The sequence below is a fragment of the Bombina bombina genome, chromosome 3 (genome assembly GCF_027579735.1).
Source record: "Bombina bombina isolate aBomBom1 chromosome 3, aBomBom1.pri, whole genome shotgun sequence".
NCBI lineage: Eukaryota > Metazoa > Chordata > Amphibia > Anura > Bombinatoridae > Bombina > Bombina bombina.
In genome coordinates, this window is record NC_069501.1 from 804,028 (window position 1) to 818,247 (window position 14,220).

General features: G+C 38.7%; 2 non-coding genes and 1 pseudogene across 2 annotated transcripts; all 3 read left to right on the forward strand.

The window, feature by feature from the left end:
* The first annotated feature begins 222 nt into the window (after nucleotides 1-222).
* Nucleotides 223-414, forward strand: LOC128655031 (U2 spliceosomal RNA). The gene has a single exon (XR_008401624.1). It is a non-coding gene; the product is annotated as a U2 spliceosomal RNA (small nuclear RNA).
* Nucleotides 415-3,577: 3,163 nt separating this feature from the next.
* Nucleotides 3,578-3,766, forward strand: LOC128655026 (U2 spliceosomal RNA). The gene has a single exon (XR_008401621.1). It is a non-coding gene; the product is annotated as a U2 spliceosomal RNA (small nuclear RNA).
* Nucleotides 3,767-9,901: 6,135 nt separating this feature from the next.
* On the forward strand, nucleotides 9,902-10,117 carry LOC128655058 (uncharacterized; annotated as a pseudogene).
* Nucleotides 10,118-14,220: the final 4,103 nt, after the last annotated feature.

Below are 14,220 nucleotides of genomic sequence, written 5' to 3' on the forward strand. Positions count from 1 at the left end.
GTTTATTAGGGATAATATAGGGTTAGATTTAGTATCTTATTTTTATTTTCTTTTTATGGGTGGATTTATGCACTGAATGGTTTTACATCCAATATATTTATTGAAGGCACATTTATATCCACTATGATGTGATTGAGCAGAACTTTATGGATTTGAAGGTTCCGGTGATGCGTTTTAATCCAATCCAATCCAAAAAAATCCAAGTTCTAAGGTCTCAGGCTCATGACTGAGTGGAAAAAAAAAAAAAAAAAAAAAAAAAAATCTGTTCTTATCAGTTTAATATCTGATACGCGCCCTATCTGGGTGCCATATATTAAATGGATTTTTGAAACAGGGAGATGGAAGAAGAGCTTGCTCTGTCCACTCCACGCATTGACCTGGTATTGCAGTACCTCCAGGACCGGTGCACCCCTCTCTTTTGCTGTGTGACAAAAACAGAATCAACCCAAACAAAGCAAAAGCCGGCAAGCCGAAATGAGCTGCTGCTGCTGCAGCAGTATTTCGGATGAAAGCCTCAGCCGCAAGCATCCGTCCTGCCTGCTTTCTTTTTTGCCAACCTGTGCGCGCAGCTTTCTTTTGGACTCTTGTTAACCCCTTGTCTGCTGTCCCTAAGAAGCCTAGGAAACGGCTGTAACCTGGCGAGGCGACGTGTTTGCTATGCTTTTTTGTTCATTCTTCATTTGATGAGCATTTCTTCCCAAATCTCTGTATTGCTGTGTAAATTCATCTATTTATTTATTTGTTTGTTTATTTATTTATTTAATTCTAAAGTTCAGGTTTTAGAAGAAGATGAAAAGTGTTCCCGTTTCTTTTTTAAAAAACTTGCCAGTAATAAGAGTTTTATTGAGGTTTTAGAAGGGGAAACTGGGATTTTTAAATATTAAAAAGGTTGTTTTTGATTTTTATGATTATTTATTTTCTCCTAAAGTTTTAGACCGTTCTTTAGAAAAACATTTTTTAAACCTTTTAGATTTTTCTTTTAATATTGATGACCAAAGTTTTTTAGCCCAGGATTTTACTAGTGAGGAGATTTTAAATGCTGTTAAGAGTTTTAAAAATGGCAAGACCCCGGGGAATGATGGGCTGCCAATAGAATTTTATGTGACTTTTTGGGATATTTTAAAGAAAGATTTTATTTTTTTAATTCAGAAATATGGTGATTTTAATTTTTTACCTAAATCTTGGACGCAGGGGGTGGTTACTTTGTTGTACAAAAAGGGGGATAAAGACAAAGTAAAGAATTGGCGTCCCATCACATTGCTGAATTACGATTATAAGATTTTTACTAAGCTTTTAGCCTCACGTATTAGGACTGTTATATCCAAGGTTATTGCTCCCTGCCAGTGCTGTGCGGTGCTGGGAGAAGCATAACAGAGCTTTTATGTACACTTAGAGATTCGGTTTTTTATTGCTTGGATAGAGATCAGAGTTTAGCGCTTTTAACTATTGATTTTGAAAAAGCTTTCGATAGAATATCCCATAAGTTTTTATTTGATGTTTTAAAGAAGTTAGGATTCCCAGATAAGATATGTAGGCAGATTAGAAGTGTGTATGATGGGTGTGAGAGTGCTGTGTCTGTGAATGGGTTTTTGACTGAAGGTGTGAAAGTAAGATCAGGTGTGAAGCAAGGATGTCCCCTTTCCCCTATTTTGTTTATTTGTTGTATGGAGCCATTGTTGTGTGCGTTAAGGAAGGATAAGTTGATTCGAGGTGTGTGTGTACCTCGTGGGAATGGGTGTCAGGTGAAAGTGTTAGCTTATATGGATGATGTGACTGTGTTATGTACGGATCCGGTGTCTATAAAGCGTGCAATCAGAACTGTTCAGTGGTTTTGTGAGGCTTCTGGGTGTAAGGTGAATCTTGAGAAATCAGAGTGTATGTTGTATGGAAGGTGGGATAGTTTGTTAGATGTGGATATAAATGTTGTGAGAGACAAAATTAAGATTTTAGGAATCCATTTTACTCAGAATATGAAGTATGATTTTAATTGGGAGATTATTTTAGCTAGAGTTAAAAAGAAATTTGGTTTATGGGGTTTTAGGAAATTAACTCTGGAGGGGAAGATTTTAATTATAAAGCAAGTTATTTTACCAGTTCTTTTATATACAGCCTTGGTTTTATTTCCCCCAGTTTTATGGATAAGACGAATAGTTAGGGAGTGTTTTGTTTTTATCTGGGGGGCTAAGATGGAACGACATAAGAGAACAGAGTTACAAAAATTACATGCACATGGTGGGAAAAATGCCCTTGATATTAATATGTTTCTCAGTTTTAAATTCCTTGCTTTTAATATAAAGATAGCTCTTCGGGATGATGATTGTATGGCTGGCCTCTTTTTAAAATACTCTGTTGGTTTTGTTTTTAAAAAATATAATTGGTTTCCTTTTTTATTAAACAGACCTCATGCTTTTAATTTACCCAAACATTTTATGATTTTAGATAAAATTATTAGAGATTTTAAGTTACAAAGTTTTACTGTAGATATTTTACAAGACCATAAGAAGCTTTTAAATGTTTTTAAATCTGGTGAGCTGGTCTCTACAGTTTTACGTTTTTTCCGATGAAATTTCTCTTTTAATTTGGAAGAATGTATCTAATAAAATGTTAAGCAACGCACAAAAAGATTTGGCTTCGGGAATTGTTTCTGGTTGTCTTCCCACCCGGGCTTTTCAGCATGGAAGGGGCTTGGTGGCCAGAGCCAAGTGCCCTCGTCAGAATGCTATGACGATGAGGATGTGCTACACGTTTCTTGGTCTTGTGCTTTTGCGCAGGAGGTGTGGAAGAAGGTGCGTCCCCTTTTAATGTGGGTAGGGGGTCTTAAAGTTTTAATGAAGAGGCTATTTTTATATGGAAGGCTGCTATGCATAGACAAAGAAAAGTTTTTTATATAATTGGTTAATTTTAAATTGTTTTAAAGAAGCCCTTTGGTTGGCAAGGAATCTTTTACTTTTTAAACACGAAACTATTTTATCATGACATTGCATACAGTACGCTCTTAGCTTAATTCATATTTATTTTTTGGGAGATTGTAAAACCATGGATGAAAAAAGTGCAAAACGCAAATGGGGATTTTATTTATGGAACAAAGCTGTTTTTTAAGTTTCTTTCCTTTTTCTTCTTCTTTTCTTTGTAAGGGACAGTTGGTAGGGTAAGTTATAGGGGCAATTTGTAGGGATAGTTAGTTGGGTGTGGTGAAGGGAGGGTGAGTTTTGAGGATTTTGTTTAAGGTTTTTTTATAGGTTTTCAGTTTCTTTTCTGTTTCTTTTAGGGTCAGGTTTGAGGGACAGTATTTGCTAGGATAGATTTTAGGGATATGTAGTGGGTTAGTGAAGTGAGGGATATTTTTTTTGAGTGTTGGTTTATTAGGGATAATATAGGGTTAGATTTAGTATCTTATTTTTATTTTCTTTTTATGGGTGGTTTTTTATGCACTAAATGGTTTTACATCCAATATATTTATTGAAGGCACATTTTATATCCACTATGATGTGATTGAGCAGAACTTTATGGATTTGAAGGTTCCGGTGATGCGTTTTAATCCAATCCAAATAAATCCAAGTTCTAAGGTCTCAGGCTCATGACTGAGTGGAAAAAAAGAAAAAAAAAAAAAAAATCTGTTCTTATCAGTTTAATATCTGATACGCGCCCTATCTGGGTGCCATATATTAAATGGATTTTTGAAACAGGGAGATGGAAGAAGAGCTTGCTCTGTCCACTCCACGCATTGACCTGGTATTGCAGTACCTCCAGGACCGGTGCACCCCCTCTCTTTTGCTGTGTGACAAAAACAGAATCAACCCAAACAAAGCAAAAGCCGGCAAGCCGAAATGAGCTGCTGCTGCTGCAGCAGTATTTCGGATGAAAGCCTCAGCCGCAAGCATCCGTCCTGCCTGCTTTCTTTTTTGCCAACCTGTGCGCGCAGCTTTCTTTTGGACTTTTGTTAACCCCTTGTCTGCTGTCCCTAAGAAGCCTAGGAAACGGCTGTAACCTGGCGAGGCGACGTGTTTGCTATGCTTTTTTGTTCATTCTTCATTTGATGAGCATTTCTTCCCAAATCTCTGTATTGCTGTGTAAATTCATCTATTTATTTATTTGTTTGTTTATTTATTTATTTATTTATGCGTTTCCTCATTTTGTTTGTATTTTGATGTGTCCATTGCTTGATTTATTGATGTGTTTAATAACTATTTTCTTTCTTTCTTTCTTTCTTTCTTTCTTTCTATCTATCTATCACTCCTTCTTGGCAGACAATAAAAGTCTTTCGAGCTGTCAATGTTGTATGTGTGCTGCTTTCTCCACCTGGTGCCTGGACAGGGAAGTTGAAAAAAAAAAAGTTGAGCCTGCTAGCTAGCTAGCTATCGAGCTAGACAGGCAGGCAGCTAGGCCCACAAGATCCAGTAGTAGCAGCAGCAGCTACTAGGTGCAATCAGCCTGATCAGCCAGCCCGGTGGCTTTCACGCCTTTCTGTCTCCCTCAGGAGTGCAGCTCCGACGATGGCGGGGGGAAGGAGGGGGGCCATTTTCGGGGGAGGGTGGAGGAGGGTGGAGGAGGCGGAGCCATGCAAATTGGAGAGCAGCTCTCTGTCCAGTAGTCAGGAGACAGCAGCAGGTTCCTGGTCGCCGCTGCTGTTTTTCTCATAAAGCAGAATGTTTTCTGTTATCCCTGGCCAGTAGTGGTGTTTTTTTGTGTGGCCTAGCAGCCTGCCATGTATTGTTGTTGGTTGTTGCTGCAGCTTTTGAATTTCCAATGGTGTGATTTGTGGTCAGCATTGGAGTGCCCTGTCTCCCCGAGGCAGAGGGAGTGCTCTGAGCGTGCGGCGTCCCAGACAAGAGCGTTGCGTTATCGCTTCTCGGCCTTTTGGCTAGATCAAGTATCTAGTCAATTGGTCTACTCACAAGACCCCGCCCTCGGCCTGGTGCTCTTCCCTAGTGGGTTGGGTACCTGCTGCTATTGGGGGTTTCGGCATTCCTTGTGGAGTTTCTTTTGATCTGGAGGAGTTTTACATTTGCTGTGAGATGCGATGGCGGAGAATACTGCTCCTAATTTCAAGTAGACAGTTCGGCTGTTCTTAAATGAGCAACAGAAGCAGATTGGAGAGCTGTTATTTGTCCAGACTGTGGTGATGGAGAAAATTCTGGGAACGCAGAAAAAAAGTTTCTTTTGTGTTCAGCCCTACATGAAAGGAGCTTATGATGTGTCGTTTACCATGGAGGCTTTTACATCTATGTGTTATCAGCGTGCTATGGATGCTAAGGACCATCCTGACTTGAAAGGTATGTCTTTCCACTGTAGTGTTCCTGTATCTACTAGGACACCAATTATTGTTCACATGTACAATCCTTTTGTGGACGATGCTCAGATTTATGCCTGGTTGAAGCAGTTCTGTTCTAGTGTGAGCTTGGCTGAGCATATGACTAATCCTTTTGGTACCTTCAATGGCCATAGACGTTTTTGGGTGGAGTTTCTTCGTGATGCAAATGGTATCATTATTTCACATCCTCCCCAGGCTTTTAATATTTTTGGTCAACGTGGATATTTATTTTATCCTGAAATGCCACGTTTCTGCAGGAAGTGTTGAAAGTTTGGTCATCGGAAAGAAGAATGTGATGTTGATGTGGGATGTCGCACTTGTGGTGAGAAAGATCATACTTCTGCAAATTGTCCACAAGGTCATGCTTGTAATTTATGTGGCTCACATGATCATTTTGCACGTCAGTGTCCTCAGTATAAAATGGAGAAAAGATCTTATGCTGCTGCTCTTCGTGGTCATGCTATTCTGAATGATGAGTTGAGAGAGGTGCAGATGCTTCAGGATGAAGATGTTCCTAAGGAGTCTGTTGTTCCCGATGTTCCTGTTGAGCCTGTGCCATTTTCTTCTGAAGTTGTGGAATCTTCTCCTGGTGTGTCTATTGTTGCTGAGTCTGAGGTTTCTGATGTACCTGATCCAGTTATGGGTGAGATGGATGTGGATCCTGAATGCAGTATGAAGCGTTCTTTGTCTGAAGATCTCTCAAGTTCCTCTGATTCTGTTGGTGATGCGGAGTCTCTTGGTATTGTGTCAGACTCTTCTTCTTTATGTGAGGAGGCTTTCCTGGGTAAAGAAGCTCTTAAGTCTTTTGTTAAAACGACTGAAATGGTTTCTGGTTCTGATCCTAAAAAACCTTGTAAATTGACTAGAGATTTTGGCCCTATTATAGGTCCTGATGGTAAATCTAGGGATCCTTTTGTTCCAGAATCTGCCTCTGTTTTATCCACATCCACTAAGAAAAAACCCCCGGTTGGTAGAGGTAGAGGTGTAAAAAATCTGGGGATCAGTCTCCTTAATGTTTTTCTTGGTTTTTTTGTTGTTTATAACCTTTTTTTTCCCATGTCTCTTAAATTTGCCTCTATTAATGTTCGTAACATTTGTTCTGTTCACGTAGAGCATGTATATTTCATCTTTTGTCTCTTATATGTGCTAACGTTTTTTTGTTTACAGGAATGCTGTTTAACATCTCCTTTTAAAGAAGCCGAATGGTCTCTGGGCAAATCTTTTTGGTCTTTTTCTGTAGATAAGAATGGGGGGATTGGTATATGTTTTTGTAGGTGATGGGTTTAAAATTCTTAGGGGTGGAGCATATTGTTAGGGGGGAGGGCTTTGTTGGTTATTTTTTAATTTGGGGGGGGGTTGTTGTTAGGGTTATTAATGTGTATGCTCCAGCAAAGAAAGCGGAGCGTGTGCAGGTTTTTGCTACTCTGAGTTTATTTTTTGGGTGGGAGGGATTATACTGTTTTGTGTGGGGGATTTTAATTGTGTTCTTTCTCCAGGTGATAGAGAAGGGAAGTTTGGGGGGTTCTTTAGATAAATCTGGTAAAGATCTTTTTGATTTAATTCGTATTTTTGGTCTGCAGGATGCTTTCAGGGTCTCTAATAATCCTGGAAAAGGTTTTACTTTTTTTTAGTGACAAAGGTTTTATTAAGTCACGTATTGATTTTTTCTTTCTTTCCAGGAATATTGTTGTTAAGACTTACAATACTCATTCCTTTTCTTTTTCGGATCATGTATGTATTGTATGTGAGTTGGTTTTGGATGTGAAGTATGTTTATGGTAAAGGTGTTTGGAAGTTGAAATGTTATTTTGCTTGAAGATGAAATGTATTATGAAGAGGTATGAAAGGAAGTATGCTTGGATGAAAAAGAAGAAATGTGATTTTGTCTCTGTTTTGGATTGGTGGGAATGGATGAAGGCTGAAACTAAGTTTTTCTTTATTAAACAAGGTTGTTTGAAAGTAAAGAATGAAAGGTTGAAGTATGATAGTTGGCAGAAAAGATTAGATTATCTAAGGAATTTGAGAGATCTTGGTTTGGATATAAAGGATGAGTTGGATACTGCGAAAGAGGTTTTAAGGAAATGTTTAGATGAGAAAGGGCGTAAGATTGTTATGCAAGCTAGAATGGATGTTTGTGAGAAGGATGAGAAGTGTACGAGTTTGTTTTTTAAGAAAGTATTTTCTGGTAAGGAGGGTATGGTTTCTGTTTTGAATGATTTTGGTGATGAAGTGGTTGGTAGTGATGATGTTTTGGATGTTGTTTGTAAGTTTTATGAGAATCTTTATGGGAGAAAGTTGTTGATAAAGATTTGTATAATGATTGTTTGGATGGTATTGATTGTATGTTGAATAGGGATGATTGTGCGCTTTTGGAACATGATCTGAGTTTGGATGAGTTGCTGAAGGTTGTTGTTTGGTATGAAAAAATTGTAAACTCCAGGAAGTGGATGGCTTGCCTGTTGATTATTATTGTAAGGTTTGGGATATGATATGTGAAGATTTTTTGGATGTTTGTGTATATGTTTTTGAGATGAATGAATTATCTGTGTCTATGAGGGAGAGTGGTGATTGTGCTATTATATAAAAAAAAGGGGATAAGCGTGATTTGAAGAATTGGAGACCTATTTCTTTGTTGAATGTTGATTATAAGGTGATTGCTAAGTTTTGGCTGATAGAATGAGAGTTGTTATTGGTAAGATTGTTGGTGAGGAACAAGTGTGTGCAGTTCCTGGTAGGCAGATTGCTGAAAGTTTTGGGTTGTTTGAGAGATGTGGTATGGTTTGAGTATGGAATGTAAGCAGCCAGTTGTGATTGCTAAGATTGATTTGAAAAAGCGTATGATAGGGTTGCTCATTCTTTTATGTTTGGTGTTCTTGAGAAAGTGGGAATTCCTAATGAAGTTATTGAATCAGATTAAATGTTTGTATGATGGTGTTGTGAGTAAGGTGCAGGTAAATGGCTTTTTGACTGGAAATGTTTGTATTAGATCGGGTGTGCGTCAAGGTTGTCCTCTGTCCCCTGTTCTTTTTGTTTGTGTTATTGAGCCATTGCTGAGATGTTAGGTGGGTGATAAGTTTATTAGAGGTGTGGTTGTACCTGTGAGTGGGGGGGCGTTGTATGAAAGTTTTGGGTTATATGGATGATGTTAGCTGTGGTTTTGTAGAAGTTTGGTTGGTTTAGAGAGACTTAAATTTCATATTAATTGTTTTTTGTTTAGCAAGTGGTTTTAGGGTTAATTGGGATAAATGTGCAGTGAAAGGTTTTGGTGAGTGGGTTTGATTTGGATTCATGTGGTTTGTCTGTTGAGAGAGTGGGGCTATTGATGTGTTGGGTGTGCAATTTAATAATGATTTGAGAGGGTTTGAAAGCTGGGATGTTGGCATATGTTAAGGTGAAAAGGAAAATAGATTTTTGGCGTTTGCGTAGTCTGGAGTTTGGAAGGTAAGGTGCTTGTGATTAAGTCTGTTTTGATTCCTATATTTGTTGTACATTGGATGTGTTTTTCCGGCTCCTTATGGTTGTTTACAGAAGATTGTGAGAATGATTTTTCTGTTTTTTTGGTCATCTGGTATGGAAAAGTTGAGTCGAGAGAAAGTGGATGTTGTTGCGTATAAATGGTGGTAAGGGTTTGACTGAAATTGAAAGGTTTTTATTAGTTAAGTTTGTTAGTTTAAGTGTTTGTATTAGTAAGAAAGTTAATATTGCAGGTTGTATGACTAGATATGCTGCAGGTGGTGTTCTAAGGCGTTTGGATTTGTGTGTACGTGATAAATGTAGACCTGAGTGTTTTGTTAGGTCCTTGGTTTTATTTGAAGATGGCTTGGTGTGTGTGGAAATATGGTTTGGGAGGTTTATCTAGTGATGTTTGGTGTGTAAGTAAGTCTGTTATGTCTGTATTGTATGAAAGGGAAAGTGTGTATGTGCTTGGTGTTTTATCAGAAGTTCAGAGTGCTCAGGTATGGAAGAATGTGAATGTGAAAAGGCTTGGTAAATAGGCAGAAGGATGTAGCATGGATGGCTGTACATGTGGTGTTTGCCGACGAGAGAATTTCAGCATAAAAGAGGTTTGGTGAGGTCTAATATGTGTCCTAGAGATGGATTGTGGTAATTGTGAGAATATTGTGCATGTTTTGTGGAGTTGTGTGTATGCTCGGAATGTTTGAGGAAGTTTGGGAAAATTATTTTTGGTTTAACTGGATTGAAAATGTTTACTTTTGATATGGTTTCTTTTTGGGTTGTGTGGTTTGGATAAATCACATTTGCGTGTGTGGTGGGTTTCTTGCTTGTTGTGTTAAGGAAGGCATTATGGGATATGAGGAATGTTTTGTTTTCAGGAAGGAGGAGATTAATGAAGATGCTTGTTTTCACTTGATTTGTAGTAAATTGTATTTGTATTTTTCTCTTGATAGGAGAAAGTTGGGATTTGAGGACTCTGAAGGTATTTGGAAGACCAAAAAATGGGAAAGATTGGTGTTCTTGATTTATTTTATAGGGAGTTGTTTTTGTTTATTTGCATAGTTAATTTTTTTTTTGTTTTTGGGATGGGGATTTATGTTTATTATTTGTTTCTGATTTTGTCAATGTATTGCTGATAACTTTTATTTTATTTTTGTAAATATGTTATTTTTCTAATAAAATAATTAAAAAAAAAAATCTGTTCTTATCAGTTTATATCTGATACTCGCGCCCTATCTGGTGCCACATATTAAATGGATTTTTGAAACAGGGAGATTGGAAGAAGAGCTTGCTCTGTCCACTCCACGCATTGACCTGGTATTGCAGTACCTCCAGGACCGGTGCAGCCCCTCTCTTTTGCTGTGTGACAAAAACAGAATCAACCCAAACTAAGCAAAAGCCGACAAGCCGAAATGACTGCTGCAGCAGCAGCATTTTGGACGAAAGCCTCAGCCGCAAGCATCTGTCCTGCCTGCTTTCTTTTTTGCCATCCTGTGCACGCAGCTTTCTTTTGGACTCTTGTTAACCCCTTGTCTGCTGTCCCTAAGAAGCCTAGGAAACGGCTGTAACCTGGCGAGGTGACGTGTTTGCTATGCTTTTTTGTTCATTCTTCATTTGATGAGCATTTTCTTCCCAAATCTCTGTATTGCTGTGTAAATTCATTTACTTATTTATTTATTTATTTATTTATTTCTGTGGTTCCTTATTTTGTATGTATTTAGATGTGTCCATTTCTTGATTTATGGATGTGTTTACTAATTATGTCTTTCTTTCTTTCTTTCTTTCTTTCTTTCTTTCATCTATCTATCTATCTATCTATCTATCTATCTATCTATCTATCACTCCTTCTTGGCAGACAATAAAAGTCTTTGGAGCTGTCAATGTTGTCTTTGTGCTTCTTTCTCCCCCCTGGTGCCTGGACAGGGAAGTTTTTAAAAAAAGACTTGAGCCTGCTAGCTAGCTAGCTAGCTAGCGAGTGAGACAGGCAGGCAGCTAGTCCCCCACAAGATCCAGTAGCAGTAGCAGCTACTAGGTGCAATCAGCCTGATCTGCCAGCCCCGCCCGGTGGCTTTCACGCCTTTCTGTGTGTCTGCGGAGTGTAGCTCCGACGATGGCGGGGGGAAGGAGGGGGGCCGTTTTCGGGGGAGGGTGGAGGAGGCGGAGCCATGCAAATTGGAGAGCAGCTCTCTGTCCAGTAGTCAGGAGGCAGCAGCAGCAGCAGGTTCCTGGTCGTCGCCGCTGCTGCTTTTTCTCCTAAAGCATATTATTTTGTGGTTATATCTAGTTGTGTTTTTTGCCTGGCCTAGCAGCCTGCCATGTGTTGTTATTTGCTGCTGCTTTAGAATTTGCAATGGTGTGATTTGTGGTTAGCATTGGAGTGAGTGCCCTGTCTCCCCGAGGCAGAGGGAGTGCTCTGAGCGTGCGGCGTCCCAGACAAGAGCGTTGCGTTATCGCTTCTCGGCCTTTTGGCGAAGATCAGTTTTTTACTGGTCTTTGCTATTTGGTGCTTAGAGAACCCTGCCATTCGGCCTTGTAGTATCGTCCTTAATTGGGCTTCAGCTACTTGCTGCTATTGGGTGGTGGGCATTTCTTGAAGCAACGAGTTGGGATCTCTGTGCGTCCTGGACGGGACAGGTGCTTCGTTATCATGGCGGATCCTGAAGTCCATTTTGCTGCTGCATCAACGGATCGTGCAGATACAATACGCTTTGAAGTTCGGCCTGAATTTCGTATGGAAAAAGATCTGAAGTTTATCGTTGGTGTTATCCTGATGAAAATACTTGGAGTGAGCCTACGAGATCTTCTATGTGTACAGGATTTCCCAAAGAGAGGCACATATGATGTCACCTTTGTGTCTGAAGCTATTGCTGGGAAATATTATGAAGTTTTCAAGACTAAGTTTGAGAATGCCGAATTTAGAGGGATTATTGTTGTTCCTCTTTTTGATGTCCGTAACAGGCTTGTTACGGTACATATGTATAGTCCGCATGTTCCCAAAGAAGATATCCATACTTTCCTAATGAGATTTTGTTCTGATGTTTCGTATGTTGGAAAAGTTACCAACTCATTTGGAATATGGAATGGGAAACATAAATTTCGTGTGACTTTTATCTCGGATCCTCTTGGTTATGGGGGTCTTCAAAGGCCACCTCCAGTTTTCAATATTGGCAATAAAAGGGGTTTTCTTTTTTACAATAATATGCCTCTGTTTTGCCGGAATTGTAAGAAGTATGGCCATGATGCTGCCCAGTGTGCTGGAGATTTATTCTGCAGATTCTGTAATCAGCTTGGACATAATGCTAAAGATTGCACTAACCGTACATGTGATCTATGCGGAGAAAGTGGACATATATACGCCAAGTGTCCTTCTAAGTTTCGTTCAGCTGGGAAAAATGCTCCTGAGAAGAAAGATGGTGATGCCCCTGTAATGTCGGATGCTGAAAGGGATGCTTACCTCTTAAAATCTGGCTATGTTAGAAGGAAGAGTGCTACTTCTGATGTTGGTGCATGGGTTCCAAAGGAGCAATATGAGGCAAGAAAAGCTGCCGAAAAGATGAGACGCCATTCTGTTTCGTCTCTTTCACCTGAGAAGTCTGAACAGCCCTCTATTGATGTGCGTCAAGATGTGGTTAAAAGGCCAAAGTCTCAGAAAAGAGCTTTGGAAGAAGCAAAGGTTCCTGGTATTGGCAAGAAAAGGGAGGTTCGTTCTGATATTGTTGTTCCAGTGAAGAATCGTTTTGATGTCTTGGCGGATATTGTGTCTGAGACTCTTGTGTGTGAGTCGGATCATCCTATAGCTCAGCAAGGATCGTGTCAAGATGAAGTTATTACTTCCTTCCCTGAGACTCTTGTTTGTGAGTCAGATTATCCTATAGCTCAACAGGGATCAAGTCGGGATGAAGTTATTACTTCCTTCCCTGAGACTCTTGTTTGTGATTCAGATCATCTTATGGCTCAACAAGGATCAAGTAAAAATGAAGGAATGGCTTCCTTCCCTGAGACTCTTGTTGGTGAGTCGGGGTTTAAGAGGTCAGACTTTGTTCCCGGGACTCTGTATTGTGAGTCGGGGTCAGAATCTATGGTGGTGGAGCAAGAAGATGTGTCAGTGGATATTATTTCTCCTGGTAGGATCTCTCCTGTTAGCAGTTTTGAGGAGGATATGTTGGAGATCAGATCTCCTGAGTCTCTGTTGGGCTCTATATCAGATGATAGTAATATGATGGGTCCTGAGAGAATGATCTCTATGTGATTCTCATGGATCTTAAAATTTGTTCATTAAATGTACGGAGCATTAAAGATGTTTCAAGGCGTCATGCTCTGTACGATTTCCTTGGGAATATGGATTGTGATATTATTTTGTTACAAGAATGTTGTATACCAAGTCAATGTGATTATAAAGATTATGAAAAAGGTTGGTTATGGGGTCCATCAGCATGGTCTGGTGGAAATGAAAATAAGAATGTTGGTGTTGGTATTTTATTTAAAAATTTTGATTTTAAAATTTTAAGTATTGAAGAAATATGTCCTGGTCGATGTTTACTTGCTAAGTTCTGTTTTAATAATACAGTTTTTAAATGTGTAAATGTTTATGCCTCTGCTGAAAAAGGGAAAAGAAAAGAGTTATTTAAAAATTTAGGTTTATTTTTAGTGGGGTCTGAGTCAGTTATTTTAGGAGGGGATTTTAATTGTGTATTGCCCGGGGAAAAGAGGGAGGGTTTTAGTGTATCTGATAGATTAGATGGCTCAGCTAGTATTTTAAGAGGGGTTATTGATGATTTTAGGTTTCAGGATGCTTGGGTGAAATGTCAAAGGCCTTGTGAGGGTTTTACCTGGGCAAATAAGAATATTAAGTCCCGTATTGATTTTATTTTTCTTGATCAGGGTTTTAAGATGATAGATTTTAAGCTTTTTGATAATGTTTTTTCAGACCATAAACTTTTAAGATGTGTTTTTTGTTTGGGGGATAATGTTATTAAGAAAAAAAGTTCTCATTGGAAACTTAATGTATCTCTGTTGGATGATGTGAGTGTAAGAGAGCGTTTTGTGTCTGAATATATGAGTTGGAAGAATGGAAGAGGTGATATGGATATATGTGTTTGGTGGGATAAGGTTAAAATTAAGGTTCGTGAGTTTTTTATTAAGGAAGGAAAGCGGAAAATGGCTGAAAAGAGACATTTTTATCAAGAGCTTTTAATGAGGCAACAGGTTCTTTTAAAACTTAAGGCTTGTGGTATGGATGTGGATGAAGAATTTAATGATGTTAAGAGAGGAATTGCTAAATTATTGAAGGATAAAGGAAAAAGTATTATTTTTAATTCAAAAGTTGAAATTTTGGAAAATGATGAAAAGTGTTCTCGCTTCTTTTTCAAAAAGATTGTTAAGAGTAAAGATGTGATAGAAAAATTAGAGGGTTCTTCTGATTTTAATGATGTTTTAAAAAAGACAAAGGATTTT